This window comes from Carya illinoinensis, chromosome 1 (genome assembly GCF_018687715.1).
Source record: "Carya illinoinensis cultivar Pawnee chromosome 1, C.illinoinensisPawnee_v1, whole genome shotgun sequence".
In the NCBI taxonomy this organism is placed as follows: domain Eukaryota; kingdom Viridiplantae; phylum Streptophyta; class Magnoliopsida; order Fagales; family Juglandaceae; genus Carya; species Carya illinoinensis.
Window position 1 is genome coordinate 18,898,226 of NC_056752.1, and position 11,510 is coordinate 18,909,735.

General features: G+C 34.1%; 1 non-coding gene across 1 annotated transcript; it reads left to right on the forward strand.

Moving 5' to 3' along the window:
- Positions 1-7,612: 7,612 nt before the first annotated feature.
- LOC122294081 lies at positions 7,613-7,719 on the forward strand. The gene has a single exon (XR_006237485.1). It is a non-coding gene; the product is annotated as a small nucleolar RNA R71 (small nucleolar RNA).
- The last annotated feature ends 3,791 nt before the right edge of the window (positions 7,720-11,510 follow it).

Genomic DNA, 11,510 nt, shown 5'->3' on the forward strand with positions numbered 1-11,510 from the left:
CAAGATTGCAGATTGAAGCCGAGTTGTTTTGGATCACCATATCAATCTTCTGCATGTACTCAACAAACATATCTTCAAGTGTCTTCTCTTGTTGTGGAAACTGCTGAGGTGTCTAGCCAGTGCTTGATTATTGCTCCATGAAAAGTTAGGGTAATTTCTCCATCTAGGATTGAACATGTTTGAATAAGGATTGCTTTGACGTTGGAAATTGGACACATAATGGGCTTGTTCATAACTTGGTTGGGCAAAAGGATTCCCCACTTGGCAATCTACTACACTTGAATGATTTCCTGCGCAATGATCACAAACAACATAGTTTGAATAGCATTAACGTTCATCTAATCTAGTTGTTGTGATAGATTTGCCATTTGCCCCCCCAATGTCGTAATAGAATCAAGTTCAAAAACTCCAGCCGTCTTTCTTGGCATTGCTCTCTCCGCAAACCATTGATAGTTGTTGGATGTCAATTCTTCCAAAAGTTCATATGCGGCTTCATGGGTCTTACTCATTAATGCTCCTCCCGTGGCTGCATCAACCATAGATCAATTTGTGGGTACCAAACCATTGTAAAATGTCTGTACTTGAAGCCAGTTTAGGGTGTGACACCCCCAGATTTTCGCTTGGGATTGAGCGGACATCTGAAGCATCGGGACATGCAACACAAGGTTACCTACCCCTGTTCATAACATATAAGATGTAATATTCCTAACATGCATCTAGCATTACGCAATATTCGCAACGAATAATTTGTTTTGGAGCAATACTATGCACCAAACTTATAATATCCCAAATAGTTAAATTGTAATCTAAGCATACTTAACAAAATAAATATCCACGATTTCATTAGAGTCTCAAAAGACTGTAATCTCAAAAACATTGGAGACCAGACTCCAGATTTACATTACCAAAATACACTATTGAGGAAGTTCATCGAGTAACTCGACTAACGAGGCCAGATTATTGTCCAAAAACTAACTATGGAAGTTGTAAGCTCTGTGTCATATCTGTGGCATCTAGTCAACCTCCTTTAGTCTACCAAGGTCTGCTCCCTGCTCTGATCCTGTCACATCGCCTACCATTCGGGGGAATGGTAGTTGGGACTACCACGGTGAGATTTGATTACAAACTTAGTATGTTAACAGGAAACTCCCATACAGGTTAATGATGTATGCATGGCAGTAAAAGTATGAATGCATAACTAAAGTCGCAAGTAAGCATAGTATAACTTGACATAACCTGAACTGAACTTGACTTGACATGACATGAACTTGAACTTAAAATATAACATGGACTAGCAACATAACATGAACATGAACTTGAAACATAACATGCACTTGAATCATAGCATGAATGTGAACATACATAACATAAACATGAACTGAAACTTCACATAAACCTGAGCATAACATGACAGAAATGTGAACTTGAGACATAATGTAAACATGAACGAGAACTTGAACATAACATGCTCGTGAACATAACATGACATGAAAGTGAACTTGAAACATAACTGTTGCGACTAAACTTTGACTCAAATTAATGAATAAAAAATCTAGTGCAGTTTTACCTGCAAGTATACAGGTGCTGTAGTATCTTACAGGATAGAATCCACAGGGATTGACTTTTGTGATAAATAAAATAAATTCAGACAATGAAACAAAATTATGAAAAGAAACGTGCAATCAAATGAAGATTGATAAAATGAATGGAAAAAGACTAAGGTTTCGAGGATCCGTCTAATAATTTATGATATTGTTTCCGATTGATTTACTTCAATTAAACTAGAATAATGATTCCGTTTAATTGGTAGATTTAGCATTTAAGATCGAGAAAAACAGACGCTTATGATCGAGTGTGAATGATTGATTGATTAAAACATTTATAAATCTATTTGAATACCACAGGGATTCCTCAAGCATTCACTGTATTCGGAAATCACAATGAATCAAGACGAGTATATAGATAATCAAAATATCCAACAATAAAATCTTTCAATCGATCAAGCTCGTAGAATAAATTTTACGTGAATCCGAAAACAATATTTAAATCATTAAACTTCACCTCTAACCTTAGTATGGAAATTTAGCCAAACATATTCATTGCAAATACTATAGTAATATAGTTCAGGATAAAATTAAAATAAAATACAATGAAACCACACAATAACATAAAACTGAAAAGAAAATAAAATAAAATAAAATTTAAAACTCCAAACATTATCCATGATAATATTAAAATAAAACTCAAGCTAAAATGAAAACAACTTAGATCATAAAACAGGAAATTGAGCCGAAAAGAACTCCCTTAAAAACCATTCCATCCCGCAGCTACTCAAACGTGACTTCCGTAACTTTACGTCAACACCAGCCTCTCTATGTCCCACGTAACCAACCTCCCTCTCTCACCAAGCCGGTCTCACTCCAGCTCGAGGGGGTCCCCTCTGCTTTCTTTCCTTTCACAATTTAAACCAATCGGCACTTTCCTTCTCTACTCAAAAACCGACCCCACACACTTCTCACCCTCACTAAATTCATGCACCCGACTGCTTTCTTTCACTTTCAGCATCTCCTTTCTACTTCAGACACATCACTCCTTCAATCTCGGCTGCCCCTCACCTCACCGATTCCTCTCCTTTTACCATCATTCCAGCCAATTCTCTCATCTCACCTTCTTTTCTTTAATGAGGGCCCACGTAATTCCTATCTCAACTAACACAATTCCCTTCCACTCATTACTCTCCCTCTCTACTCACTTTTTCTCTTTCCTATCTCTTCTTTCCGTGTCTTCTTCCCATTAACACATTTCTATCTCTTACGTAACCTGCCCCTCTCTCTCTTCATCTTAGCTCCTTCTCTCTCTCAATTCCTATCTCACGAAAATTCTGCACCTATCCCTTTCACTCTACACCTTCTTGTCTCCAATTTCTTCAATCACGACTTTGGATGAAACACCGACACTAATCAATCAACACGTCTATACTCTCTCCTGCACTTCAGCTAACCCACATCAATTGCTTTCCACCTCCATCTCCCACGTAATCTCTCCCTCCTTTCTTTTCACATACTTTCCTCTCAAGCCACTCTCACCGACCCCCATGTTTCTTTCTTGTCATCCTTTCTTTTTATAGCAGAAAAATCAATAGCCGAACATCGTGGATCTTGAAGAATCATTTAATTCCACCGGTTGGTCCTCTCAAATCATGCACTGAATATTTAATTACCGGCCAACTACTCCACCTACCTCTTGAAGAATCATTTAAATATTGAATCAATTTCCTTCAATTCCGGTTCCACTCTTCCACTAACTTTGTTGAAAATTCATACACCCACTCTCCTACCATTTTATTCCACATTTTATTCCACAGCCTTTCTTCTTTCAACTTCTCTTTCCAGCACAATTCTAGCAGATCATGCACCAAATATACACAATCTTTGCACCACCAAAATTTCAATCCGTGAGTTTTGTTCAACCATGAGTCACATGCATCTTGAATGATCAAAGGGAGAAAATAACCATTGATTCTTCATTTTGTGCTTTTTCAGCTGCCAAGCTTCCTCTCAATTAGTATGCATTTTTTATCATAAGTTCCAACCGGATCTCTTTTGAATTTTATTTAAACTGAAAATAAGAAGAAAGAAATAACACTCAAAAAAATAAATTATCAAAAACAGACTATATATGTGAGGAAATATTGTCTCATTAAATCATAATTAAGCATAAACATGATATCAATCAATTAAAATTCACAACTCGTATTTATGCTTATTAATCATTTTTTTATCTAAAACCAATAATAGCGTTACGAAGAATTTAAAATACATTGGTTTTAAATAGCTAAAACATGCAATATTTCAGCTCAATCAATAACATGAACATAACATAACATGAACGTGAGCTTGAACATAACATAAACGTGAACATAACATGATATGAACATGAACTTGAACTTGAAACTTAACGTGAACATGAACATAACATAACATGAACGTGAGTTTGAACATAACATAAACATGAACATAACATGATATGAACATGAACTTGAAACTTAACGTGGACATGAACATAACATGTACGTGAACATAACATAACATAACATGAACTTGATCTGAAACTTGACTTACCATGGAATTGATCTTAAACTTATTCTTATCTCATGGGGTCACCATGATTGCTTATTCTTATCTCATGGGGTTACCATGATGGTGTATTCTTATCTCATGGGATTACCATGATTGCTTATTCTTATCTCAAGGGGTTCCCATGATGGTGTATTCTTATCTCATAGGTTCACCATAATTTCTTATTCTTATCTCATAGGTTCACCATGATTGCTTAGTCTTATCTCATGGGGTTACCATGATGGTATATTCTTATCTCGTGGGGTTACCATGATTGCTTACTCTTATCTCATGGGTTTACCATGATTGCTTATTCTTATCTCAAGGGTCACCATGATTGCTTATTCTTATCTCATGTGGTTACCATGATGGTGTAGTCACAATAAACTGAACAATAACTTAACTGCACGGGGACATACATGGGACATAACACATTTCGTAACTTGACATGGCATGCAACAAACATCATTTCGTAACATAGCATACTAGCAATAGTGAACTTTACGTGACATGACTTACATGTAACAAATAACATACTTAACATGATATACATGCACTGTATAGCAATATGTGACAGAATATCTCGTGTAATAGATGAATAATTCATGACAAAATAAATTATGTGTAACAGAAAAATATATGATAACTTGGCATGGCATGACATATATGATAACACACATACATACATTGCAGTTCCTTTAATTAGCACCCATACACAGTAAATTGCTGGTAAGTTAATAGTTAAGTTACCTCGATCATCATGTTCTACGAGAATAAAGCACGAAACATGAGGAACTGAAAATAGTGATTCAAAAAAATTAGAAATTTAATCACTAACAATTAGAAGCATGAAAACAAGCTAACTTAGAGTAAAATTACCATTTTACTCTCAACATGTGGGAAAATGATCATTTTACCCCTAACTTAAGGATTTCACATCTCGACTACAAAATTTTCAAAATTTACATTCCTCATGTAAATTTTGTCCTAAACTCAAATATCGAATTAGAAAAATTTTAAAAAATCACAACTATGGAAAACACACTATGTCTGAAACATCCATAAGCCATTTCTCTTGATTTTTGTTGCAATTCATTCCAACTTCAAAACTCATGCTTAAACCAAAATGTTTCAACAAAGATCTTCCTGTCCTAAGTTTAAGACCATACTTAAAACATCCATTTGGAAAAAGCTAATAATTAACACCAAACTTTTTTTTGTAAAAAAATCCAAACTCTTAAATCACAAGCTTTGACCCTAAATCAAAACATCTCCAAGAATTCAAAAAAATCAAATCTTACTTCTAACATATTCATAATATCATCCTAAGATCAAAAATGCTTTAAATCATCAAACTAAACTCACCAAAATCACAAAATAACACTTGGAGTTTTTGGTTTTACACTGAGTCCAAAAACAAAAACTTTTTTCTTAACTAGCTTTGATCAATCTCTTGATCCATGGCTTAAAAAGATGAGATCTTCAAACTAAAATATCACATGGTTTAAAAATGTATTCTAAAGAAGATCAACCATCAAACATAAAATCACATGGCTAAAACTCAGTAAAACATGGATCTAATCCAAAAACATCAAATCTTAGGCCTAACCGAAATTCTCTTGCATAGAAAAATCATATCTTTAAAAATAATACTAAATATCTTCAAAATAACATCCTAACATGAAAATAAGAGACTTAGAATCATCATATAAAAATATGAAAGCCTTTAGAGTAAGATCAAACCACGAAATAATCAAACTTTCTCCAAACAAAAACTATTTTTCCACTTCCAGTTTTCAAGTTTATAGATCTAAGAAAATGTATCATCAAAAACTTTATTCATGCAAAAAAACCTTAATGGAAACTCATAAACATATGCTAACAACACTCCATAAAATTTTTGAACCAAGATATGTCCATTAGCTTGGTCAAAAACTCTAAAACATAACATACTCTCCAGTTTTATGCCTAGAATGACCTTTCCATGGTTAAAAATACTTTTGACCAATCAAATTACCATGGAATGAGATGAATAATATATATACAAAAACTAAACTCCAATTCAAACAACTTTTATCAAGGGGGAATCATGTGAAAATACTTACAAAGGGTCAAAAAGCTCCACGTAAAAAGACCCAGAAATCTGCCCAAGAGAGCTCTTTTGGGTTTCTCTCTAAGAACGGGTTGAAGAAGTGATGAAAGGGAAAGAAATGTATCTTGCATGACTTTAGGCTTCTGGAGGGGGGAGATATGGGCTTGAATGACCCTTTATTGGAGGTAGCTATGTGACATAAAGTGGAGAATAGTGAGGGGTAAAGGACTGCCTGCAGAAGCTGTGAGGTATGGAGGTTGATGAGGTGGATTTCTCCTTCACATCAAGGCACTATTGGGTGCAGCCAAAGGCAGTGGATAGTTTGCCATGTGGAGGAGGAAACTTCTTCAAGAACCTTTGCCAAGGTGGCCAAATTCGTGGGCCTTGGTGGGCCTCAACCAAGTGGACTTCAATTTGGGATTTAAAGGGGGTTTGGTTAGGTTTCAAGATGCTATCAAGCCCAAATTCAATTTTTCATGATCCAATCAAATTTACAAGGTTTAAAAGGTTGGATAATGATGTCATAACAAGAATTTGAGAAATTAATAGCATGTAGAAGTTATTTAAACAAATGATTAAACACAATACTAAAAATTGGATCAAAAAGGGTTTAAAGGCCAACTTGAGGGTTTCGGTTTCAACCAAGCTTTTGGGGTTTCAATTGGATTCCACCCATCTAGGGTTTCACTAGGGTTGAAACTCTCTTTGATCTGGCTCAATTTGATTAATCAGATGAAAGAATAACGTTTTACTTAGGTGGCATGATCTCACACATTAATTTCCTTTACAAATCCATCTAATGGTTCCTCTTTGTGCGAAGTGTCTAATACTATTCACTATGTGTGGCTAAGATCTTGCCAAGTGTTCAAATAAACTTCTTTAACCTAAATTGGACATTCCACGGTGTGATTTTAAAAACACTGCACTTAGTACGCTTATCGAGGTTACTGATTATTAAAACATTGCACTTAGTACGCTTATCGAGGTTACCATTCACTCAAAAACAATGCATAATAAACTTAGTACTGAAAAATCATAAATATTAATATTAACCTACAGTGAAAATTATTTACCAAAACTCAACCCCAAAGTGTCCCTAAAAATAATTTCACCGTTTCAAACAGGCGTTTCGTCCGAAATTATGAAAATGGGTTATTGCGTCATAAAATTCTAAATAATCAACTGAGTCTAGTGGCACAGGCCATAACGTATTCTGACATTTCTAACTACGACAAATAATGAAAATTACATTTCTACCACCATAGTGAGTGATAACACTAACTATGTTAACAGACTAAAACCTGTGCGATTTGTCAATTCATGAAAACTTATGGGGTTTTCACGAGATTCTTAAAGTCAATAGAGATTTCAACAGTGAATTTTTAGCTAGCTGTTACATGGGAGGTCGTGATGTGGACACTTGTGCAATAAATCCTTGTATCTCTCCCATGCCTCATATAATGATTCACCCTCAATTTGGGTGAAAGAAGTAATATCATACCGTAACTTCGCTGTCTTGGCCAGAGGGAAATATTTTGCTAAGAATTTTTGTGCCAATTCCTCCCAGGTGGTTATGATGCCAAGCAGCAAAGAGTTAACCAAACTTTTGCTTTTTTTTACCCTAAGTGAGAAAGGTAAAAGTCTCAATCGAATCATATCATCTGTTACTCCATTGTGTTTAAAAGTATCACAAATTTCTAGGAAATTTGCAATATGGACATTAGGATCCTCTTGTGACAGCCCCCCAAATTGGATGGTTTGTTTAATCATTTGAATGATGGCCAGCTTGAACTTGAAGTTATTGGCTTGTATAGCTAGTCACCTTTTACTAGATGTCGCCCCATTGACAGAGGACATGGCATTGTCTCTTAAAGCCTTATGCTCCTGGTCAGCCACATTAAATTTAGATGTGGCGACCTCTTTCTTTTTCTCTTTATTAATCTAACATAAGGTTCATTCAATCTCGAGATTGAAAAGTGTATGCTCTAATGATTTAGATCGAGGCATGCACTTTTGATTCTTGAAAAGAAAAACCAAACTGAGATCTAATTTAATCCAATTTTTAAAAATAAAATCCAAAGTAGTAAAAATCTAGCTAGTATCAAGTAGTAATAAATAATCCAAGGAAATGGCATCAAAAACTTGTTGTATTGAAAATATTTGCAAATGCATAGAATTGTAACAAGTAGTTAAGTGTTTCAAAGAAAACGGATGTCGAAACCTCAGAGATTAATTATGCTATTGAGTACTAAAATTTACTAAATAAATTACTATTTTGAAAACTGAAATTTAAAGAATAGATTATCTAAATTTAACTGAAGAAAAGAGCATTAAAATTAAGATTTTAAAGATAATAAATATAGATCTAGAGCATTTGATTTCACCTAGGGAACCCCACACAATTTATTCTTCCTTGTTAGAGAACTCCAATTATCCCACGTTGATCATAAAAATCCCTTAACTATTCAATATTTTCTCTCGAACAATACTAAAAATATCTCCAATTAATAACTTCATATCTTTATGTGAATTTAACTAATTGGAGACTCATTATGTTCTTTGGATTTTTCTTAAAAAACACACTAATCGCGGTAAAGTATCTCTACTTTCGCTCAACTAATAGTGCTTAATCCTTGATCTCTAATCACAAATCACCTCTCGGTTTCATTGCGATTCAATAGATCGAACAAAAATTAGCTAGAAAATTGCAAGCATTAAGAACAAGGAATAAATACTCAATCATGGAAATACTTAAAATAAAATAACTTAGAATATTAATTGTATGTTCAATGCTTGACTACATCAAAGCTATAGAAAATAAAATTAGTTCATAATAAAAACTAAAAAGAAAAACAATAAAACTAGTGTTCTTCGTTAGAGTCGGTTGATGAAGCACAGCTCTTACCTCTGCTACGCAGATCCGCCTCCATGAAAGAAACTTAAAGAATGAACTTTAGAATATTGGACTCTAAAACTCTGGCTCTCCTCCGTTAATTTTGTGCTAATGATATGCTTATATAGGAAAGAAAAGAAACCTTAATGTTTTTATGATTTCCGCCTAAAAAATCGCCTAACTTCTATGACTTATATTTTTAGCCTTTTACGAGCTCTAGGAGTTAGAATTTAGAAATTATTATTAGCGACAAAGTTGCAGTCCTTTAATATGGCTTTCCAACCCATCTAGAATCGCATCCATCGGATATGTGAGTAGAAATTTATGATCAAAACACTCACGCATGTCCAGGCTATTTCCTAGTGTATTCTGAACTTGGACTTCTTGTGGATTCCTTTTGTGATTTCTTTCTCTTTTTCTCTAGATCAAAATTACTTTCTAGCCCTTTTGCTAGTTGGTGCCCACGATGTCATTAAGGTTGGTCTTTTAAGTTGATCGGTTAGACTAGTCAGCCAATCTAACCGCACAGAGCCTTGTTACCAATTCTGGTCTCCTCGCCTACCGAGAAAAAAGACTATTCTCGCCTTTGGGTGAGATGATCTCTTAACTTCCTGCGGAACAAGGCACCTTGCCCAAATCTCCTCGGCTCTCTTCAGATCCCGTCACCTCTCGTCGGTTTGGATCTTTAGTCTCTTCTTTTGTACCAAAATGCTCTCCTTTCACACTAAATCTTCTCATTCCTTTAAATCAAAGAAAAAAAATATAGAAAAAAAAATAAAGTCAATAGTATTGAGGGAAAACTGACACTTTTCATAAATAAAATAGTAATAAAAATCACACTTATCATTATCCCATCCTAGCACTTGGTGTAGTGATAAAAATAAAAACTCCACTCACTTGAAAATATTTTTCCTCACATACTCTATGCATGAGACATGGCATGACGTGTAATAAATGACATGGCATAACATGACACGTAATAGTTAAGCATGTACTAAAAATTATTGACATGGCATGGCATATTAGAGCATTTATAATAATAAGTGATAAGAATATGGCATGTATGGATAACCACCATACATATAAAAATACATTGAGAGTAAGTTAGATACTAACTTACAGTGAATGTAGCGTAAAGTACGTAAAAATGTGTAAACTAAAATGAGATATTTTTCTAAAGTTAGAATATCTCACTAAAGGTCATACAACCATAAAGACTCACTTAAGGCTAAATAGTAAAGTTGCCCCTCTACATGTTGGAAATTAATATTTTGCCCCTGAAATACGGATTTTGCACACTAACTCCAAATCCAACTAAAATTTATATTCCTTATGTAAATTTTGTCATATTTAAATAAAAACACGACTACACAAACCATACTTGGGCCAAACCACATATAGGCCAAAAACAAGGTTTCATTGCATATATACCAAACCTCCATCTAACGTACTTAGAACGATTTTGTGATGTACAATAATTACATCCAAAGTTCTAAAATCATGCTAAGACAAAAACAAAAGCATACCATAAAAATCCAACTCATAATAGCAATGCCAAAAACATCAAGTTCCAAGTCAAATAGAACTATCTCTTGAGGTTCTAGGTCTAACACCTTCCAAACAACTCCAATTAGTTCAAAAGTCCATAAACAACCCACATAACATGTTTAACATTTAAAACTAAGTAATAACATGCTTGATCAATAACAAAAAATCACAAAACATTACATAGCACAATCAGTTTGGACTAAAACATCCGAATATAGTATGGCATGCTTTTGATCTTTGAATTAAATACTAGATCTTTGATTTTCATGCAATAAAGCTCTAAGAAATATGATCTTATATTTCACACTCAAGTTCTAAATTGCTTTTAGAATCAAACCTAGCATCACATGGCAATAATCTGATCAAAACACAACCATCAGCCTGAAAGCTTCAAGCTTGAGTTTTGATCAAACCTTTGCATGTAAAACATGCTTCCATCAAAGATTTAAGCCAAATATCTTAAAAATAAAAATTTTACCACATAAATGAAAGCCTTAAGAACAGCATATACGAATTTCATAGCCATTATACTAGGTTTCTAGAACTAACAAATATCACAACCTCAAAACATAAACCATTTTGTGTGTTCCAATTTCAACTTCAAAGAAAATGTGTGTATCTCTATAATAAAAATGCAAACATGCTTTGGATCAAATCCAAATGTATAAAACTGTGTTATAATTTTATCATATCAATATCCACCCTAACATTAACACAGCCTTCATCAAAACATCAAGATTTGACACAATCATCCAAACTATCTCCCAGCATGACCTTTGCATATTCAAACCAAATTTTTACCAATGAATGCTCCATGAATAATTACCCAAACTATATCAATGAAAACTATACTCAAATT